Source organism: Lepisosteus platostomus, chromosome 7 (assembly GCF_059453375.1).
Source record: "Lepisosteus platostomus isolate fLepPlt1 chromosome 7, fLepPlt1.hap1, whole genome shotgun sequence".
In the NCBI taxonomy this organism is placed as follows: domain Eukaryota; kingdom Metazoa; phylum Chordata; class Actinopteri; order Semionotiformes; family Lepisosteidae; genus Lepisosteus; species Lepisosteus platostomus.
The window spans coordinates 15,963,824-15,987,574 of NC_142617.1; the positions used below are offsets into that span (position 1 = coordinate 15,963,824).

Below are 23,751 nucleotides of genomic sequence, written 5' to 3' on the forward strand. Positions count from 1 at the left end.
AAAATTAATCAAACATGCTGTGTCAGTTATCCTAATGCTGTTTTAATGGAGTTTACGTTGTTTTTGTTGTTCAGATTTTGAGTTATCCTACAGAAGTGTAAGTTAATTGATGTAAATAGTAAACACAATCAAAAGCATCGTCCACAGTTCTAATCAATGGCCTAAATAAAATTTGTACACAAAACTTCATATTTTAGAGGGAGAACATGAAGCATTGTCTGGTTGAGCACATACTCATAAGACCATGTAAGACCATTTTTCTTGGAGTATATTATGTTGCTGCTGGTACAACAAGACCTACTGGGATTTGTCAGTTGCGGGTGACATACAATACATACAGTGCCTTGCGAAAGTATTCGGCCCCCTTGAACTTTTCAACCTTTTGCCACATTTCAGGCTTCAAACATAAAGATATAAATTTTTTATTTTATGTGAAGAATCACCAACAAGTGGGACACAATTGTGAAGTGGAACGAAATCTATTGGATTTTTGAAACTTTTTTAACTAATAAAAAAATGAAAAGTGGGGCGTGCAAAATTATTCGGCCCCTTTACTTTCAGTGCAGCAAACTCACTCCAGAAGTTCAGCAAGGATCTCTGAATGATCCAATGTTGTCCTAAATGACTGATGGTGATAAATAGAATCCACCTGTGTGTAATCAAGTCTCTGTATAAATGCACCTGCTCTGTGATAGTCTCAAGGTTCTGTTGAAAGCGCAGAGAGCATCATGAAGACCAAGGAACACACCAGGCAGGTCCGTAATACTGTTGTGGAGAAGTTTAAAGCCGGATTTGGATACAAAAAGATTTCCCAAGCTTCAAACATCCCAAGGAGCACTGTGCAAGCGATCATCTTGAAATGGAAGGAGTATCAGACCACTGCAAATCTACCAAGACCTGGCCGTCCCTCTAAACTTTCAGCTCAGACAAGGAGAAGACTGATCAGAGATGCAGCCAAGAGGCCCATGATCACTCTGGATGAACTGCAGAGAACTACAGCTGAGGTGGGAGAGTCTGTCCATAGGACAACAATCAGTCTTACACTGCACAAATCTGGCCTTTATGGAAGAGTGGCAAGAAGAAAGCCATTTCTCAAAGATATCCATAAAAAGTCTCGTCTAAAGTTTGCCACAAGCCACCTGGGAGACACCCCAAACATGTGGAAGAAGGTGCTCTGGTCAGATGAAACCAAAATCGAACTTTTTGGCCACAATGCAAAACGTTATGTTTGGCGTAAAAGCAACACAGCTCATCACCCTCAACACACCATCCCCACTGTCAAACATGGTGGTGGCAGCATCATGGTTTGGGCCTGCTTTTCTTCAGCAGGGACAGGGAAGATGGTTAAAATTGAGGGGAAGATGGATGCAGCCAAATACAGGACCATTCTGGATGAAAACCTGTTGGAGTCTGCAAAAGACCTGAAACTGGGACGGAGATTTATCTTCCAACAAGACAATGATCCCAAACATACAGCAAAATCTACAAAGGAATGGTTCACAAATAAACGTATCCAGGTGTTTGAATGGCCAAGTCAAAGTCCAGACCTGAATCCAATCGAGAATCTGTGGAAAGAGCTGAAAACTGCTGTTCACAAACGCTCTCCATCCAACCTCACTGAGCTCGAGCTGTTTTGCAAGGAAGAATGGGCAAGAATTTCAGTCTCTCGATGTGCAAAACTGATAGAGACATACCCCAAGCGACTTGCAGCTGTAATCGCAGCAAAAGGTGGCTCTACAAAGTATTAACGCAAGGGGGCCGAATAATTTTGCACGCCCCACTTTTCATTTTTTTATTAGTTAAAAAAGTTTCAAAAATCCAATAGATTTCGTTCCACTTCACAATTGTGTCCCACTTGTTGGTGATTCTTCACATAAAATAAAAAATTTATATCTTTATGTTTGAAGCCTGAAATGTGGCAAAAGGTTGAAAAGTTCAAGGGGGCCGAATACTTTCGCAAGGCACTGTATTCATGCTGTTTTGATTAATTAACTGCTCTAAATCCCCCCCCCCCCCATATATATGTGTGTGAGTGAATGGATGTGTGTGTGTTCCCACTGATGGTCTGACATTCCTTTGAAGGTGTATTCTGCCTTGTGCCCTGTCCCTGCTGGGTTAGGCTCCAGCTCCCAGCATCCCTCTCAGGATAAAGTGGTTCCTGAAAATGACTGAAAATCTTGTCAATATCTGCAGGATATAGTAGAATACCTGGGGAACTGTGAGTCTTTTCATTCTTGCCATTTGTTTGCACAGACCCCTCTGTCTACCCCCAGTTTCTCAATCCTATTCAGTCAGCGGGAGGACATGCCTACCGACAGACAGAAGCAGAGGGATTATTTTTCATTTTTTTTAGCAGCTTAGACTTCTTCTATAGGAGAACATTTTAAAATGTACTGCAGTACAGATTTCTTCATTTGCAGCTCATATTACTGAGAGATCAACAGCCTTTAAAGCTGTAATTTACGTTTTTAAGTTGTTCCCATGCCTTCATTTAACGGCAGTTAGCAGTTCAGTGAGGAGAGGAGTTGAAATGTTTAATTAGCCATGTTTTTTGCATTGCACAGATAATTGCTTTGAAGTCAGTGTGCAGAAAATGTAGGAGCGTAAGAGAGGTCACCAACAAAAGGAGAACATTCAGTTCATCTTGCTCATTTGTTTGATAGCTACTAATTGATCACCCAACTCTTTCTGGGATGATCCCAGACAATCAGCTTCAACCACATGACTGCAGTGCTTTGCTCCATACACAACATTTGCCTGTTTATACATCCTTATTTATCTGTGTTTTAACAAATTAAAAAAAAATCTAATAATATATAAATAATTGGGAAGTAAAATCAGGCTTTTAGATGAAATCATGATTTACTACACCACATTTCGATCTCTGATAATAATTTAAAATAAAGGCTTAGCCTAATTAAGGTAAAACAAAACACAGCGCATAGCTCTACCCAGGTAGGAAAGCAATTACATGAAATCCCAAATAAATCTTTAGTTTTATTTTAGTTAAATTTTACTTCAGTCCTCTGGCTGTAGTAGGCGTACATTGACTCTTGATGATATAAGCTGTTAATTAATGCATGACTGATGCCTACTGTGCTTTTGTGAGGCTACCAGTCTTACCATGTCTGTAATAAATGAGGCATTTGGCTTTATTTTATGTTTTAAAAAGCTTTTATACTGTATTATCAATTCAAATTGATATTTTTCTTTTTTAATAGAGGAATAAAGTGTGAGGAATTGTACAGTGATAGACTGTAACGTAGTCAATCGAATTCAATGTGCTGAGGATTTAGATTCATGCATAGTGCACCTCAAACCTGCTTGGAATGGTAAACTTCTATCTTATACATGCTGTACTGTACAAGGTGAGCAGCATAGTTAATCATACTTTTGTACTTCTTGATTTTAGCTGTTATGAGTCAGCCAGAGATGAATCCTTACCCAAAGGGTCAAGTTAAGTTTCAGTCTAGAAAAAAAGACTCCTTAAATTACTATAAGTGTTTTTCTTCACTTTTGAACCTTATGAGGAACTGTGCCAGTAACATGTATCACACCTCAGTGTTATGGCATGGAATGTCACCTATTTCTGCATCATTAAAAGGGAAAATATAAGGTCACTGACAACAATTCCTTTCAGCTCTGTTTAACTCTTCAAGCTGTTAAAACCCCTTAAAGATGCTGTCAAGGAATACAAAATTAAGGGGAGTTGTTTGTGTTAATTGCTGGTTACAGTGCAGACATATTTTAACACGCCTCCTCTTCCTAATCCGTGGCCAAGGAGAGATTAGGTTACACATGGTTCCATCGGCTCAACTGCAGGTAAAGGAAACAAGTGTCTGCACGCAGGGAGGAGGGAGAGGAATCAGTGCTTGGTGTTTTTCTTCATACCTTTGCAGAATCCCTTTTCCAAGTGATGATTGCACTGGCACTTTTTAAGACTGCGCCTCACTCAGCCTGACAGAGTGTAATTGCCAGCTTGTCCTCCATAACCTCTGGATATAAGTGCTTTGCAATGCAGTGGTAGAAGCCATATCCTTTAGCTTCCAGCTAAACCTAAATCAACCAGGCCTGCTCCCATTTTGAAAGGGTTTCCTTGTTGTAGACATGGTAGAGGTCCTCAAATAGGTTACTTGAAATACCCACTTGTAAAAAAAAATGCCTGAAAGTAGTTAGGAAGAAATGTTGTTCTTTATGAAAAGGACAGATGCCAAAGAGCCAAAAAAAAATATCTCCATGAACTAAAGAGAGTAGCAGTGTTTTGGGAACCTTTTTATTTTTTGGGTTTACGTTGGTGCCTTATTATTGTTGTTATTTTTTTAATTACAAATTTCACCTGATACACTGCTGTAGTCCTATCATAATGACAGTCTCTGAACAGCTCTTCTCAGTCATACATCCCAGGAAGAGAAAAGACACATCAGCAGTAGCCTTCTATATTCTTTTTGATAATTTGATAATAAAAAGTTATGACTGTAGCACAGAAGAAAACCTTCAACTTACTTATTGTAAAGAAAATAATGTATATTGACATCTTAGCAGACAGTATTTAAAGATACAAGTAATAGGTCTATTCCATGCTGAAAAGAGAAGAAAGAAAACACAATGTTTCAGCCGTGGAGCCTTCTTCAGGTGTGGGAAAGACAGGCCAGTAAGCAAAGGTAATGTAGCGGGAAAATGTTTTTATTGCAATAAAAATGCATTAAAAATGCAGCTTTTTATTTAAGATAAAGCTGAGGTGTTTTTTGAAATCCTAAGTGAGGGAAGCATGCCCCTCTAACATTTATTGTTGGCAGTAACTATATTCTATGAGTTCCTTCTGGCAATAACTACTGTATATATTTGATTTTTTAAGCTGTTTATAATGCTTAGAATTTTTAACAATTATGACATTTTATAGAGGATCCTTTTTTGATTAATTAGTGACTTGTTTCATTACTTAAGCTTCCCGAGAGAACAAAAGTAGAATTACTATTAGGATTAATATTTTGGTTCTTGGACTTGCGTTAAACTGGGAGAGCAGCCAAACATTTCTGTTTACTCCCATCTGTGTTGCCACCTAATAAAACTTTTGTGAGGACAAGTGGTGATTTTGTAGCTGTTTTTTCAAAATGGTATCTGGAACTCAATTACAGACTGTGCAGGTAACAGCTGGTCAGAGATGAAAAAGAATTGTGTTAAGATTTAATTATTTTTTAACTGGTATTTTACCTGCTGGAATGTGTACAGTACAGTATGTGTCTTGTCAGCATTTTTGTCTTTCTTTAAGGCTTTATAATAATGGCAGAGCATAATTATAATATTATAATTATAATATATACTGTATTATATAATATATAATATTCTGAAAAGAAAATGAATACAAAATAAAAGAGCATAGATTTCCTACCAAGAATCCTATAGTTGCCTTTGTGGCAATGCCAGTAAGAGAGACTTAACAAAAATGCACCATCCTCTTGAAACCTCAGAGAAAAGAGAAACTGAAGAGCTGCTTTGTCCTGAGTTCAGTATGGAAAAGTTTTTTCAACACATTGCACAAGCACTTCAGAACTACATGTTTGCTCTCATTGTGAGGGAATACACTTGTTAAACATTCATGATGCTTCTGAATGCAGGTATTTTTCACTCTTTTTAAGCATTGAGTATACTTTGCTCCAGAATTAGACTTTTCTTTTGTTGGTGTGGTCTGTTTCTGTCACTGTAGAGCTGGAAAGAAGCACCATGATCCAAGTCATTGCACATGGCATGGATACTCTATTGGAATCTATTGGAATCATCAACTGGCACATTTTGAGAGAAGGCGGTAAAAAGCACTGAAACATGTAACTTGATTTTCAGCTTGGCCTCAACTACTTTTCTTTGTGGGTTGAAAATTAGGTAATTAATCCTTTTTTTTAAGTTATTACCCTTTTGTATTATTATTACCCTTTTGTATGTGGAGTTTAACAATGGAGCCTGTCCAAATCTGGTGCTCCAGGAATGCTTAGTTGCTTATTTTTGTAAGGAATTTTGTTGTGCCTTTATCTTAATAAAAAAAAAAATGGAATTAATCTCCTAAACTGAATTCATGTTTTTCTTAAACCAACCAGAGTATTTGGAACCTACAAATACAATAGATTAGTGTATATATAAGACTGCACATTGTTTGCCAGACATAATTGTTTGGAAATTTGAAAGAGACACGTGAGACAATGTACGTTAGAGGTTAAAATGTATGAAATTGCCATACTGCGGTGCAGTTTTTCTAGCTTAGGAGAAGAAAATAGCTAGGTTGTATAACTGAGAAGAGAAAGGTGAAACAGTTTGTCATTGTGCTTTATTGTCTTCACCTCAGATCATCCACAGTAAGTGACAGCAGGCTGTCTCTCCTACAGTATCTTGATTTCTCTTGTTTTCTTTTCTTGTTTCATGCCTGTTTTACTGAATGCATCATTATCTCATGTTTTCTATTCCCCTTTGAGGGGAATATGCTTGAAGATCTGCAAGGAGCTCCTATACCAGATGAAAGGTCACTAACACAATTTGCCTTGCCAGTCCCTGTCTAAACCTCCTTACACCATTCTTGTAGTCTTCTCTTCTATAATTTTTTAAGGCCAGAAAATGTGTAAATATTCTGCTCTGGGTGTCACCGTATTTCTAGCGTTTCTTGTTGCCCCATTTAGGATGGGAAAAAAATTTAAATGTTTAGGGAATGTAGTATTTTTTTTTTCAGAGAAGGTGAATTTATATGAAAGTGTATTGTTTTAAAGACCCTATCTACTGCCTTGGTTTCCAGCTCAAATCTCATCTCAGCTACAGTATATTGATTTAGTTTTCTGCTGTATGACTGTGTCATTACTAATGCTCAGACTAGGAATAAGTCCTGTTGTCCACCTCTCGGCTTTCTTAAAAGACACCTTTGTACCAAATTTGAAATGGTGACTTGGACTGAACTCAGTATTTTTGATGTAGTTGAATCCGAACATTGCACATTGCACAAGATCATCTTAACATGTATGATGGATATGCTCTTGGATGAAGCATCTGTATTCTGTTTGCCTTTTGAATTTGTAGACTAACTTACGAAACTGAGAGTTCAGAATGTTCATCTATAAGAAACTGATGATGAAACTGAATGTTCATCTATAAGCATAAACGAGTATAAATGTGCTGTACTGTACTTGCGAACCCATAAGACAAATTTATAAAGAATATGAGAATAGTCTTACAATCCCTTTAAACAGCTGCAGTACTGAAATGTTGGAGCAGACGATGATAAAACTTGATACTAGTCCCCAAAGCATTATTTGTCAAAATTCTTAATATCAGATTATGCATGCAGCTTTGTCTTGTGAAACTTTGCTTCCTGCTGTTGTACATAGGTACAAGACATAAACAAGGTAGTCTTGTAAATATATAATGTGCAACAAGTAATAAATAAGATTTATGGTTATGGTTTAGGATAGACCTTAAACCCAACTCTATGAGTTGCATTTTCAGACAAAGCACAATGAAACAAAAGCTTTTAAAGTCAAGGGCAATTCGAGAAGGTATTTCTGTCTCTGAAAGGAATAAATAAAGAGCTTCCTTGGCACAGAGAGTAGATTGCCCCAAGTACTGTGAAAGGGTGAACTTCTAACAACAGGTTTCTTTAACTATGAAAGAGAGGTGCACATGGGGTGAGTTTACCAAATGCTAGGGTGCCACAGACGTTTGCTCTTTTTGAAATGAACAGTGAAGTCCCGTTTGTATAGCGTGGGGACTGTACACAGACGAATTCTAAGAGCTTCTGGTAGCTGTGAGAGGCCACATGTGCACTGGCTGCCTCTCGGGACGAGCTGGCGTGTGGAAACCCACTACAGAAGCTTAGGCTGACACCACATTGCTCTGTAAACGGAGGCTTTGATTTAGAAGCTCTAACCACTCAGTGAACTATAAAATGCTAGGAGAAAGACTTAAAGGCCCAGCATTATTTAAATTTCCAGCATTCAAAATACATTTATTTTGTTATACTTTTGAGAAAGTATAACAAGTTTTGATGTCTTAATCTTGTGGAATATAGAACTACAGAATCTGCCTTATTTTTATGCTTGCTTGTAGATTTACTGAGCATTTTGTGAAGGAGTGTTTTGAAGTACATACTGTACTATCTTTCACAATACAATCTCAAACTATGCAGCTGTTGACATAAAATTAAAGACTTGTATTACCATTTCTCTATATAAATTTACTGCATAGTGTTATCTTATTTTATCATTTAAAAGGAGTTAATCTTTTTACCTTATACCCCTAAAATTACCTTGCAACTTAGTAATCATGTTGGGCTCATTTCCTACATGAATTATGTATTTCAGTGTATGCTACATGTATATGAATCAATTCCCACTGGTGGAATTTGTCTGCGTTCATGAATCAGTTCCCATAGGTACAATTTGTGCTGCGTTCGGCAGTGTAAAATTACAGTTTGTGAAGCATGCTAACTAGGGCTAAGTAGGGGATGTGAGTAGGAGAACAATACATCCCTGATCTCGAGTGGTACAAGCAACATTTGACCTACATTTCTGTACAATTCCTGAGCTGTTGTACCCCATAACTGTACCATCTGGTCTGGCTTCCCTCTGAATTCCATCATGTAGGTGCCCCTATAATCCTGCAGTGAAAAGCGGGCTTATATCCTTGTCATGCTGCATTGGGTTCTGTTCTTCACATTTCCCATTTATTTTATATGCAGAAAATGTCTGGCAAGTTTGCCTGAAAGCTTTGTTACACACCATAGAGAAAAGTCCAACATTTACTGAGATACCAAGTCTCTTAGTGAATTATTAAATAACAATTTCCCGTGCTGCTTTACGGCTCAGTAAATGTGCTCCTAGTACATCTTTTGATATGAAAAGCAGATAACATAGTTCTTATATTCCTTGTATAGAAATCAAGAGAAAGGGTTGATTTGGTGGGGTTAAAATGCTATATACAGCATCTGTGGACTGAAGTCACCTGAGAATGTGCCAATCTCTGAGCAAGCTGAATGCACCTTCCTATGCTTTGGACTTTTTCAATCTTAAAAAAATGGAATATCCAAAACATCTATGGACGAGGAGTTTTAAGTACTTGGTCCAACTCATGGAAACTTGTTATTTATATTTCATGGATCTTTTAATTTATGAACTAGAAAAGTCTTTTTTCTTAATATGAAGTGTCCAACTGTTTCCTTTAACAGTCTGTATTGTGACTTTAGCTACACAGACTGCGCCCTACAGCCAATCATTACTTTTCTCTTCCCTTTGAAAAGGTGTTGACAGCATGAGTTGAACTTTACTATTTCGGCAGCTTCCTGCTGGGTCTACAGCAATGACTTTTCTTTAACTCTTAGCTTGAGTCCCGTTTCCCAGAGTAACCTACTGCTCTGCAGTGCTCATTAACCATATACATGCAGGTATATTTAGCTATCCCAGGGCAAGAGAAAGAACAGTCCTTAACATTGGCATTTTCTATTCTTGGGCTAGTCAACGAAGGCCTCATGCAGCTCTAATGCAATTTGACTAAGTAAAGTACAATAGGGGTGTAAGGGAAATTTTTGAAATGCTGCTCTTTTACAAATGGTCTTCTATAAACTGAGGAGGTCCTATACGTCATAACTGTTTCTGATTGTGGATGCAATTTTGCATTACAACTGAAAGGCTGAGTTGTCTTCAGCTGCAATTGCAGGTTCCCACGCTGACCATTACTTCGTTTAATTTGCTTTGACTGAGTGAGTGGGAGACAAGGCTGGTAATTGATATTTACAAGATGTGGCTGTGACCAGTTGTAATTTCATCTGACTGGAATCAAACAGCAGGGCACATGTAATGATGAAATGCATTTCTGTTTGAACATATAACAGGACTACTGGATCAAAGGACACAGAGTGTCCTCAGGAGCAGTGCCATTTCGTTATTGACACTCAATATTCAAATCAGTGAAAACCTAGGAGTCTGCCATTATTATTTCTATTTTTTAATTATATTTAGAATATATAAACCAAGTGAAACCAAGGGGAACTGATTTTGTTGTCAAATTGTCTTCACAGCTTTTGAACTAGGACACGAAGGACTAAATTAGGTTTTCACTTGAAGTTTAACCTTTCACGATACCATGACTGGGTATTTTAAAACTGCTTAAAACTATTGTGGTTCTACAGTATGTGGAATCCTCCTTACTGTATATCAGTGATTGTCCTTTTTCCCTTCTTCTTTTCTTCCATCCATGTCTACACTATGTCTGCATAGAAATCCTCCTTCCTTCTGATTGCAGTCATTTTTTGTCACATTGCACACTTCAGTTATACTTTTGCTTTCATATCATCATCTTTGTATTTGGAAATTTGGTGCCAACGTATTCACCTTTTCTAAACATTGAAAATGTGTATTTTAAAATCTGTGTTCCCAGCTTTTGTGAACCATGCGTATTCATTTTCTGTGACAACTGTGCTGGAGCTGTAAAGGACTGGGCTTCTTTTTTCGCTACGGAGACTGAAATTATTTCCTTCCAATTTAAAAGTCTTAGTTTACCTCAGATGCTTTAAAACCAGCTTTAGCGTATCTAATCAAAACCTATAGTCATTAAGTGGTAACACCTGTGAGTCTGAAATTTATCTTGTGGCTTCATTCCAAAATAATAAATAAAATAATGTATGAGATTATTTTTGTTCATTTATACATTTTCTCACACTTTTTGTCATTAGTCTGAAGAGAAGAAAAATGATTCTGTCATTCTCAACAGTTTGTATTTTTTTACTACTTAATGTAGCTTCTCAAAGTCAAAAGGTGTTAAAACATTCCTGTTTGATGAGGAAATTACTTGACACAGGGTTTGTATGGTTTAATTTTATTTGATTGATGGTAATGTAGCAAAGTAATAAAAGTTTAATAAATTTAAAGAATAGGTTAAAATGTACACAGCTATTCACAGTGGTGTAGTATTTCCTCGACAGCCAGACTCTTGTGTTCTGGCAGCACTGGGAGCCAGAGAGATTAAAATGTAAGCTAAAAACATGCTCTTTATCTTTCACGGTTTGGCTGTCATCCCCCTCAAAGTTTTGGAAGGTAGCACTTAGGCATCGTGTGGGATTCTTAAATATCTGAACGGCCTGTCAGATATCCCTTCAGGATTGTGTGATGATGGAGACATGGGAATAAATTAGTCTAAGAAATTGAGGTGAGAGGATATATCCGACACCATGATGAAAAGATAATGCAGTACAGGTGGGGCTGCGGTCCGATTCCCCGAAGCCTCACAAATTAAGCATCCCCATCTGTGAAAACCTGAGAACAAATTCTCAATTAACCCACCTGCTATTATATGCTTTGGGTTGCATGCAGAGTTCAAACAATGTTTGGTGTGCCTGCCTTAAAATCCATTGAGTTTTTAACACAGGTTTTAATTACAATTTGCATGTCTGTTTCCTTATCTGAAATCTACCAGATTCAGAGTTTGTGAAAATGTCTATATGATGTTCTGTACTGTAGCATCACGTCTTTACCTACAGTACGTAATTAATCTCTAAAGAAAAAAACACCAGAGGCATGAAACTCTATAGTTCTCCTTAAAAGTTGCTTTGAAAGCCAGGCTTTTTGATGAACATCAATCTGAGTTTTAGGTGGGTTATTCATTAAATAATATGATTGTTTCTGAATGTACAGAAGTATGTAGGGAGAGGAAAAGGTGAGACGTATGTCTTCCACTATCTCTGCAGAAGAGACATTGGTGACTTTAAAATCCTGACTTGTTAATACATAAATAGGATGTACAGTATGTTTCATCTGGAGTGCAGAACATGTTAAGATGAATTGAAGGAGCAAGAAGCATATCATATTTACAATAATTGCTATAGTTATAAAGCATGATCCATAACAATTGCCTGTTACAGAAAAAAATAGAAAGTAAAATGGTATTTAAATTCTGTCGTTTTTCAGAATACCATCAATTAGTATTATAGTTTACCTACTTCATTGGGCCCCTGAGCAAGGCCCTTAATCCCAGCTGTTCCAGGGGTGCTGTATTAATGGCTGACCCTGCGCTCTGACCCCAAGCTTCTCTCCCTGTCTGTGTGGCTCATGGAGAGCAAGTTGAGGTATGCAAAAAGACAAATTCCTAATACAAGAAATTGTATATGGCCAATAAAGTGATCTCTCTATCTCTTACATGGATTTTTTACGAGTCACAAATGGGTAGGGGGCGTTCAGCACTTCTGTCTCATTTGCAATTTCTAATATTGAACAAGAATGAAAGAGGTTTGAAGACTGATCAGCAGTTGCTTGCAAAGGTTTTATTAATATACCTTTAGGCTGTATTTGAAATACCCCATAAACATGTATAAAGCATGTATCTGCTACTGTTAGCTAGAATGGTCCATAGTCATTATCGGCACCACTGCATGGCCATTGTATGCTACTCAAATACAAAAACTCAAATTTTGTATACTCAAATACAAAATAGCCATTTCCAGTTATCTAATGTTTCTTTCAAGTTAGTGGGGAGTTTGGATTTTTCATTTTACTTTTGAGGTTCATTTAATGAAAGTGAAGTGCAAACACTTTTGTTGCTACTGTACCTTCTCATAGACTAGGTTTTCCTGAGTACTTGAGACTTTGCTAGTGTGCCATGCCTGTGTTCTGTCAGCTTACAGAACTCTCTGCTTGGTGGTGGTGGTTGAGGGGTCTACTTGAAATAACTCACAGCTTTCAAAGCTGTCAGGAAGAATTTGCCAGTTGTATAGTATTGCAAAACGGTTTCATTCACTTTCTTGCCTTCTTTTGACTATAGATGTGATAGATCTGAACAGATGTATTCAGATTATACTGTACAGTAACTGTTAAGTAACTTTACTTAAAGTGATAAAGTATAACATTTAGTTTCCTGCTTGTTCAGTGCAGGTATCATTGTAATTGTTATTTAGCATTATCATTGCTAAATAAAAACACACAAGTAGAGCTAAAAAGAATTATTGATGCACTTGTTGGTAAATGTGGTTAACATCAATTTTTTTCTGCAGCATTTTCCAGACTTTTCCTGACAACATAAGTACAGTAAACATAAGTAAACAAATGGATGGGGATCTAAATGATAATGTATTCTAAAGACAGCTCAGACTTTAAAGTGTAAAAGGGTGCAAATTACCTTCAATTTTAAAAACACACCAACAAATAGTTTTTGAGTCCCTAAAAAAGGAACCCTTGTCACAATCTTTTTCTTGTAAAATAAATATGCAAACAGAAGATTTGTACTGTGTATGAAGTAAACTAGGTCATCTGCTGTATTTCACTGATCTTTTACTAGAAGTTAAAAGGATTAACTTAGGAGAGTTCATTTACCCCATTTTCTTCTATGGAAGATTAGTTCTATGGTTATCCCAGTTTCATTCAAAACCTCTGTTTTAATTCGGAACACTTTTGCTTATGACTAAAATCAATAAATAAAACCTTAATAAACCACAATAGAAGTATACCCAGGTGAATCATTTCCATTGAAATTTATTTCTCCAAGTGTGTTGATTAATCAATATAAAGTATTTTTGTATGGTGTTCAATTTAAGGAGCTGATCAGCTCAATCCTGGTCAGTCTAAGTGAGCACCAGTCAGATAATTGTTCCCTGGAGGTCTAACAACATAGAAGAGCTGCATATTAGCAAGGGTTATCGTGAAGGATGAAAGGGCAGGTGCCCCTGTGATTAACTATTCAGCAGTCCTTTTTCCATTTCAGTGTCCTGTCAGAGTGTAGTCAAAGAGTAGTCACAGCAATAACCTTTGCTCACCAGCCTGGGATTTGACCTTTTCAATTGGAATAGAATACATTAAGCTTTTTTTTCCATTCAGAAAAGTCTACTACTACACATCAGCCTACTACTGAAACAATACAGTCTACTTTATTCTGATTAAAGTTCTTTGGAATATTCTTGGAGTAAAGGTGAAACCTAAATTGTGGTCTCTATAATTATGCATACATTTCTGTACAAGTACAGTCTAAGAATATCAACTCAGAGATCAGAATTGTTTTTGATCAATGAACACAGTGCATTTCATTTTTTAGGCTTGCTTTCTTGCAATTTTTTCATATAATTTTCATTTTGTGTTTATTTAAGGAAGCTGACAACATGTTTGCCAGATTAATGTATGTACTACTACATAGCCAGCTCATAAATTTGAATTAAAAAAAAATTAAATTACTGCAGTTTTAAGAACTTTGGTTAAATAGGGTCCGAACTAGTCATTGTGTGAATGATTTTAATGCTGTGCAAACTTGAAAGGCATCTGGCTGGAATTAATAAATAATGCAATTAACTAGATAAACTGTAATTGTTCTGAGAATTAATGTCTGACAGTCACAAAGGGCTTGTAGTTGATCTGGCTAAACTTCCATTGTTTCCAATGTCATCTTAAGTTGTTTTTTATTAAGGTTATTTTTCATGGAAAATCTCCAAATTTAGCAAGCTTTAGATCTTTTTATTGTATTTTAATTTGTATAATATATCCTGAAATTAAAATACAATATCTATAAACCATTAGTATTGTGACATGGATACAATGGAGGTCCTAATTAGTTTTAGTTTTTTGGGTTAGACTTCCACTTCAACAGACATCTGTATACCTCTTTTTATTTCGGACACAAAGAAGGCCAACAGTAACTTGAGCTTTTAGGTGACAGTTTTGCATTAAAGGAGAGGATCAGTGCCCAAAAATATATTTCCTGAATATTCATGAGGAAACTCTTGGCTTCCTAGTAAAAGCTTCCAGCGATAAATCTGGTGTTGTTGTATTTTTAAGTGAAAATTCACAAAGGCTGAACTGGATTTAGTCTAAAAATAAGCCAATCATGTAAATTGTCAAAAAAACAACAGTATCTGGATTGTGCCCAATAAGGTTCTTATTATCCGTTTTTAGATTTCTTTAAATTTAATGCTGTGACAAATGTTTTTAACTCTGAACCATTTCTCCCTAGTACTATACAATTTCATCTCCAGAGGAAACAAACTTAGCCATTCACTTCTTTTAACTAATGCAACGGGACTGAGTAAATTATTGTTGACAGCTGTTTTTCAGTAAGTAGGAGTTAGTGTTTTGGCAGTGCAAGTTCATTATAAAACAAGTGCTCCCACTAATCTCCAAGTCATGTTGCCAGTGCTTCAAGAATGCACATCTCTGACAGCACATATGTCTTTAAGGACCTCCACAGCACTACAGTATAGGAGAGGAGTAGGGTTTAAACCTGGAGATTTATGGTTTAACGGGTGTAAGGGTGACATGAAAGCAATTGGTGCTCTCTGAGGTAAATAATGCAAAAAAGACTCTGTTGAAAAAACTGTCATTTTATTTTCAGAGCAATCGACAGGACTGTGTTGGAGAGTCCATAAAAATGTTGATTCCTCTAGTCAACATTTAGGGGAGATAAAGAGCTCAGCACATGTGAAAGTTGAGACTGTTCTTATTCATCTTGCATCTCTCCTCTCAGGAGTGCTTCACTGTAGGGTGGTTTATATACTGGAGCTTTTAATTGCCTCAGATATTTGATGTTCAGTCAGTAGAACATGACCCAAGCAAAGTACCACCTTATGTGTCATTATGTTTTGATGACAACAGTTAGTTATAAAAATAAAATGGAAGCACTACAACAGTAGGCCCTCCCATATTTAGATGTTGCAGGCAGGCAAGGTTTAAAAGTCAAGGAATTCATATTTTTCCAAAAAGGTTTCTGGTTAATTGTTTTCCACATGTGTCCCAAAAAACCTTGTTCATCCATGTTTTTTACTATTCTAAAGAGGTGTATCCCTATTAGCTAATGGACATGATCATACTGAAGCATCTTTGTGACCGTAGTTATGACTGCACAACCTCCATTTAATAATGTGCTTCACCCTAAAATTTACTGGACTATTTTTCCTTTACATACACCTGTAATAGTTTTTTAATCTAACCTAACATGTGTGATCTTCAAAGGATTGAATTAAAGTGAGGTCCTAACTCCAGATGTAGAAAAGGATATTTCCAATTATTGTCAAGCAGGTTTTTGAAGTGTACAAAGGTTTTCAAATTGGAGTACTTAAAAAAAGGATAGCACAAGAAAGTTATACTGTGTTGTCACAACATTGGGTTGTTTGTTTTTCATTGAAATAATATTGAAAAAATATTAAGCACTGGCCACTCAACACCCGGGTTGGTTTTGTTTTGTCCTACTTAAAGTTAACTTTTGTTGTAGGTTAATCAGTTAAAAAGTACAATCATTCAATATTCATGCACCTGTCTAACGTTTTATATTACCATATTGTGAAAAAATGTAAAAAAAGAGGCATACATCTGCAGGACATTCTCTGCATTATAAAGAAGAGCTTAGCCAGCAACAACATAGTACAATACATATTTGAAAATAAAAAAATGATGTCCTAAAGTGCACTTTAAACTGCTTATTTCAATCCTTTATAGATATTTTCTTCTTATGTTATCTTTGCCTTTCGATATCAAAGTCTTAAATGTTATCTGAACATGTCAAAGTCTTTCCTTTCAATTCAGCAAATGCTGTGAGAAAATAAAGGGATTTAGAACATCATTCGTAACCATGTGCACTTTCTATACAAGGAAAATTTTAGAATTACGTAATATTTGCTCTGTTCACAATTCTGGCTCTGGGCTCTTTGCTGTACAAGTTAAAAGTGACAGTTGGTGGGTCACAAAGTTGAAGTCCATACAAAAATCTTGTTTTCTTTGCTCTGTTCTTCAAGGCACAGAGAGACTTAATTTATGTTGTTTTAATGTATCACTGGGTTGTAGTATTTGCCTCTTGGAGAGATAGGTCATTCCTCCATTGGTACCACATCAGACAATGGTTGCCGGAACAAAAGTAACACTGGACTCTATTAATTCAGCTTAAACATGGGTGGTAAATGAAGCAAGTGGGGCTGGCTCAAAAGACCAACAAACACCCCAACCTATTAGCATAGAGCTCATGAATCACCCGCAGATCAGTGTTTTGTTGTGCTTCACTAAGGCATTCAGCAAACAGCCAGCCATTGTGCGTTTTGACAAGTGAGCAAAGGCTGTTTATTCAGAGGTCAAGAAAAAGCATGCTTTACCCCCTCATTGTGATGTTCCCTTCTTCTAGGTTTACTGTGTAACCTCAGATCTACAAAGTCTAGCTCGTCTTCACTTCCTAGTGTTTTTTTGCCAGTTTATTCAGCTTTTAGAGAAACAAAGCAGATCCAGTGTCTCTTAATGATTCTCATGCAGTGAGCCTCACCTCCTCTAGAACCTACAATTGCAGCTTTTGGAAGGACAAACGCTGTGACATAAATCTTGTTTTCTGGCTTGTTGGCATGCTGAATGCAGCCAGCCTCCAAAAGGATTTTAGAGAGGCAGATTAAATTCATAAATAATTTCCCAAAGTGTTTTCATAGACCCGTGTATATTGCAGCTGTTTCTACACTAGGTGTTCAAATAATTATTGGAGGCATTGTAAAGGAGATTCAATGACTCACATTGAAACCTTAGACTTCAATGATAAAAACTAGATACAGTACATACAAAACATATATATATATATAAAGGTGAAAAGATGTGATGCATTAATGAAGAAATGTTATAGATATTCCCATATGTCCTCTTGTTCTATAAAAGTACAATATTAGAAGTTTTTTTGCACATGCGGTTGACAGTATGCAGTATTTAATTTTGATGTGGAAGGGGTTGGACTGTATGTTTGTGAAGTCAGGATTTGTTCGTGTGACTTTGACAGTTGTTTCCTGCAGTTTCTGTAATGGCCATGCATAATTGACTTGCCCTATTCCCAAGGCTTTCAATATTTAATCTGGGATGACCTTTATGTGCATGTTAAGACAGAATGATTCTGTAGTTGCTAGTTTTTTAAATGTGGATTGTTTTTTTTTTGCAAAATATTTTTCCATATAGCAAAACTTAAGAAATAATATTAAACTAAGAAATATAAAAATAAGTAAAAATGAGAAAGTATTTTCAGCAGGTGGTGAGGTTGCTTTGGTTGGATACCACTTAAAATGTACAGTATGCATATTTTCTATATGTATTTTCATGGACATTCATAGCACAGACGTAAAAGTTTCCAGTGGATTGGGCTTAAAATTTTTCCCTTGGCATTTCATAATATTGGGATAATGACCTAAAACAAACCAAATCCATATAATGACTTCACATACTGTAGTACTGTACTTCTTATTGTGACATTAACCCTTGTTAAATGTGTGAATCTATTCATCACATAGATATACTGTACCAGACTACAATTTGCCTGAATTAGAAATTAATAGATTAAATTTTTAACTGCATGTATAAAAAATTAAAATTTAATTAAAAAACTACAGTCAAGTAAGTTAGTATGGATTTTCCTTAGGGTTTCAAGCAACATGCAGATGATAAAAGCAATGGGAAATTTAGAAATAACAAAAATCATAATTATCTCGGGAGCACCCCTCTCACATCTGTGTGTAGTAATATTATATCTTACTTCAAAGAGTAAAAATATTGGTTAGCTTAATGGGAATAGAATGAAACTGAATAAAAAACAGTAGTGTGCCTATGGGAATATTTGTAGAACTGAATGTTTATAGCAAAACCATTTGTTTAACAGAATCAATTTTGCCCTTTTCTTATCCAGGGTTATTCCTGATATTGGAAGTATTTATGTATAGAATGAGGTTTGGGGACACAAGTTTAGATGCATTTAAGAAAAAAAAAAGGTAAAGAAATAAGACTAGAGTCACAGTGGGTCATTGGGACAAAGTTCATCCTTGTTTCTGTAGCGCTAAGTGGACTAGAGAGCACTCATCTGGATGCGGTGCCTGACTATCTCAGGAATCACCCCCCAGCAAACATCCTTTATACAACTGGTTGGACTAGAGCAGACAGGGTAGAGTACTTCATTCAAGGTGAGGTACAGTACACTCACATTGTCAGTCATGAGTCCAAAGGCATACCCACTTTGTTACACCACCCCACAATGATCTAACTGTGTTAAAATTACAATTAGGAAAGAAAGAAAACATTGTTGAAGAGCTTGTGCCCATTCAAGGCTTAACTGTAATCTTCAAATTTAATCATCTAGCCAAAGTTTCTGAAGAAGACATGACCTTGAGGATTTAGAAGAGCTTTTCTTAACCCAGTATTCACCAGCTTGTACTGTAGCCATTGTCAGATTTATGTGTGCAGTTTTGTGAGATTTACTATGAGGAGCATTAATAAATAAATTTTGTTCTTTATATATTATATAGCATCTTAGCATTTCAATGTTTACACTCTCTACTGAATATCTCTGACAGTGTAAACGTAATAAGGAGAGTAATATGGTGACTTGAACACCATTGAAATTAAAGGACAAAGTTCATCCTGAGCTGAAAGAATCCACCATTGAAAACAATTTTCTCTGTCGTGTGGCAAAGACAGAGAAGACAGTGAGAAGAAGTTTAAAATGAGAAAACGCTTTCCAAAAACAAGGCTCCTTAAGTTCTGATTCCAGGATTTTTGTCCTTGTAAAAATGCAGACTTTATAAAGACATATCTGTAAAATTATTAAGGGTAAAATGTTTTGGTCCAAAGTTTGCATTGCATAGGTTTAGTTACTGACTGTGAATTTCTCATTAAAAACTTTTCGAAATTAAATTGAAATTCATTGCAACTGGTTCTAAGAATAGTTTTTATCCCCCCAATTAAACTATGGAAATGTTTTCTTTTCAATTAAGCAAGGACAATGCCATTAGAATTTAGCACATTTGTTTTTTATTGTTTGTTTTTTTACGGTGGTGCTGATATTTTCAAGTGAACAGTGTCATGAAGCACCAAGTCCCTGTCATACCTTGCTTTTCCTTGCTTTTGTTTTCAAAGGTTGCCGAGTTTGAACACTTGCAGGCAAATTGGCGTCATTCACATTTTTGATACTGGGAAGCAGGGCATGGGGCAGAATTACAGCAAGCTTGACCTTTAGTTAGAACACTGTACTTTTTTTTTCCCTCACGACCATAAAAGAAGCAGGTTTTCAATAGGAAGCTTGGGAATTCCGACCGCCCTCTCCTCAGAAGTTCAGGGCTGCAGCTTTTGTGACCAATAAAAGGATGTCTTGAAACGGTTTCCACAACAACCTCGTGGGCTTTATTGGAATCAATGGAGAAGTGGCTTTTGTATTTAAGAAACAGAAATCTTCATGTTTACATTAATTTACTATTAGATTTTAAACAAACAGATCATAAAACATATTGTGGGTGTGCATAAAAGGATGAACTGTTAATTTGGTGAAGATTTTCTTACTGGTGTTTAGTATAATGAAACAGAATATGAATATAGGTTGTGTTTTTTTTAACAACAATCCCACAGAATTAGGTGATATGCAACAATTATTCAGTTCAAATTCCCTGTGATGCTAATATCATCTTAAGGAATTAAATTTCTTTTTAAAAATAAGCAGTGTATATAAATAAATAGCATATGCATCTACTGTACACTGAAACATCAGTAGTGTAAGAAAGGGTCAAATGTTTAATACTACAGTATGTGTTCTTTAAATTTCTTATTATGTTTGTGTTCAAATATAAAAAAATGGTTTCAAAACTGGAAACAATTTGATCCATGGGTGGTGTGTTACCACACCACCCATGAGTCACCTTCACTCTTCACGTTGATTTTTCTTCTTTAGATCACTCCAAAAGTGCCCATTCTCCTTCAGGGCAGCTTGGTTGAGCACAAAATATTTCCAATGAGCAGGAAAGAGCTGACATTTGAATGAGATTTATGCCCTGTTCCTGTGCTATAGAAGGGTGAGTGGACAGAGGTCAGGGCTGTGCAGAATTTCTTTAGCTCTTAATCTCTGACAGCTAGGCTTTTCACAAAGATTTAGCTCTTGATTTTTTATAAGACATCTGCTTCAGAGACTTACAAAATAAACCTTAATATTTCTGAGTTTTTAAAGGAGTATCTAATTTTGAAACTTTCGTTTATTTTTATTTAAGTTATTATACTGTAAAATAAGGATCATATGATAATCGAAAAACTTTTTATGAAAGAACACAGTCTTTATTACTGAATTTATGATATTATATACTATAGGTTATATTACCCTAACTCCTAACTGGATCTGTTTTCTTTGCTCATAGCAGTAGGGACATTAGTTGTATATAATATAATATTATAATCACTGTATATTACAATAGGAGTAGTAATACTTTTAGTGTTGTGTTATAATGCTACCAGAAGATGAAATTTCACTGGATAAACTTTTAAAGCTATTTTGTTCACTCCATTTTTATGGGTTACTCTTTTGGTAAAGAGTTCTGTATAATATAAAAGGCTACAATATACAGTATGGGCATCTTTGCTTTTGTGCTATTGGCATATGATATACCTTTCCTTGATCTGAAGCAAAATGCAGAATAGCGACATAAATATTTTTATAGGTGGTATCAGCCCCATCAAGGTCATGCACACAGTAAAAGAAGAAAAAGAGATGTTTATTTCCGAGCATGTTCTTCAGCATTTTCTGTTTTTAGCTCAATGAGAAAAGGGTCCTTATTCACTGTTTGTTTTAGGGAGCTGAAGAATTCTTGCTTTTTGAATTTAGCTTTTGATGTTCAAGCCAGTTTTGTTAATGGTGCTTGTGCTGCTCTCCTTGGAATAAATCCGTACCTAATGCAATACATATATACTGTATATTATTTCTTTTTTTTTCTGAACTATAATGAATATGTTCTTTTGTAGTGGTCAGATGTCAGGTGCTTTGTCGGGACATATTTCTACTCTCCAGACTTGTCAGAACAGTGAAGTAGGAGCACCAGTGCTTTCAAGCGTATCTCTCAAGTAACCAAATAAGACCAGTCATAGTGTTACACAGCAGAAGTGCAAGAGGCTGTCACTGAACTGCGCAGTTTCACAGACTGGTGCCATTAACAGTAAAGGCTGCTGGAATGATGTTAGGCCAATATAACTGAATGTACAACTGCAGGTAATTTAAAAGAATGGTTATAAAATATCTATCCTGAAATTTTATTTCATACCAATATATGCTACTACATGTGTAGAGTGTCTAACATTGTATAGCAATGTGCTTTCTTTTGTATTTCACATGTCCTTGAGAATTAATAAACATAACCAGTAGAACAACTATTCTTGTATACCTACTGCATATATTACTACCAAAGGATGAAAGTTTCAAATTTACAGCAGTATTATCCTGTTTTTATGCATATACAGTAGGTGTGCCACATACATTTGTCACATTTTTTTCACACCGTTCAACAGGTCAAATCACTTGCCTTTATGTCACTAAGAGAGATCTGTGGACTTACTACATGTACTGTACTTGTAATCAGATACAGTACAGTATGTGCAGTGTCATTGTTCCCCTCTTTTCACTCTACAAGCCTCACAGTGAACAAATGGGTTAAAAGTGAAACGTTTGGTGTTGTTTGGAAAACTGGAGTAAAACTGGACAGCTTCAAAGTCACTGAACACAAACTTTAATCCAGTGATTTTAGGATTATTTTTCTCAGTCATCACTATGATTTTGGTCAGAGCCACATAAGAGCCTCAGAAATGGGATCTGTGCTTTTAAAGCTTCATTAATCAATACTCATGTCCAGCCATTGTTAAGCCCATGTGAAAGTATCAGATTTAGTAATAAAGTGAAGCATAGACATTAAATATTCTCAGCATTATTACATGTGAAACCATGAATTCAGCTCACTCTTATAACATGTTTTGAAATCTTCAAAGCTTTCACATCAAAACCTAAACCTACTTTCCAGCTATTTCATGAAAATAAAACAGCAGAAAAAAAAAATCAAAGGCAATAGTAATTATCCGAGAAACCTTTGGTTGGAGTCATTAGATTTTTATGGTGTTTATGTTCCACAACTGATTACTGGATGGTAATTAAAAAATGATTGAACTTAAACCAACATTTTCTTGTGCTGGCAGCAGTGTGTTCCACTCAAATGAAAAAAAAACATATTGATAAGCATCTAAATGAATGCCTTTTTATATTAAAAAATGCTAGAGCCATACAGTAGGTCATTATAGTTTTAAAATTACAACAAAAATTCTTACTATAAAAAGGTGGATTTCTGAAACAAAACAAGATGTAACACTTCAACAGCAGTGTAGGAACCATGTGGTGATCTCATAAATTTCATTTGCAGTGGTGCCAGAACAGTAATGAACTGGTAAGTCATCACAGCATAGTTCTTTTTTTCCAAAAAGAGAGATTTATTCAGTAAAAACTAACAATATGTAATAACAGCTGGATAGAGGAAGGGTACTTGGGCATTCTTTGAAAATACATGTTTTTGATCTAATTTGATCTTTGCCTCCACTTTGCTTCCTAATTTTTTAAAAACATCTATAAAAATTCTCTCTTTGCCTTAGTGAAATGTAAACTTTTATAATGTTAATGGTTTTGGTAGTGTGACATGTCAGGCACTCTGTGCGTGTTTTGTGTGTACCTACCACAGGCAAAACAAAAGAAAAATTGAAGTGAGTTTCTGACAGTATCAAAGGATTATCTTTAATCCAGACTTTTTTTTTAATGAGCAGACTTTTTTATATTGACCCTCTATGTATAAGTATAAAATAAAGTATAAGATACAGTAAGTGCACTACATTGCATTATGAAATGAAACGTTTTGCTGTGCACTGAGTGTTGGAGCTTTGGGGGATGTTTTCCGAATCATTTAAGTGCTGAATCATCAAGATACTCATAGCTCGGTTAGATGAAATTCTTGGACCAATTAATTGC

At 35.9% G+C, this 23,751-nt stretch overlaps 1 protein-coding gene across 1 annotated transcript in view; it reads left to right on the forward strand.

Moving 5' to 3' along the window:
- Window positions 1–23,751, forward strand: part of LOC148658383 (FRAS1-related extracellular matrix protein 2-like) — a 100,253-nt gene that overhangs the window by 12,987 nt on the left and 63,515 nt on the right. The gene's annotated exons all lie outside the window — the stretch shown is intronic.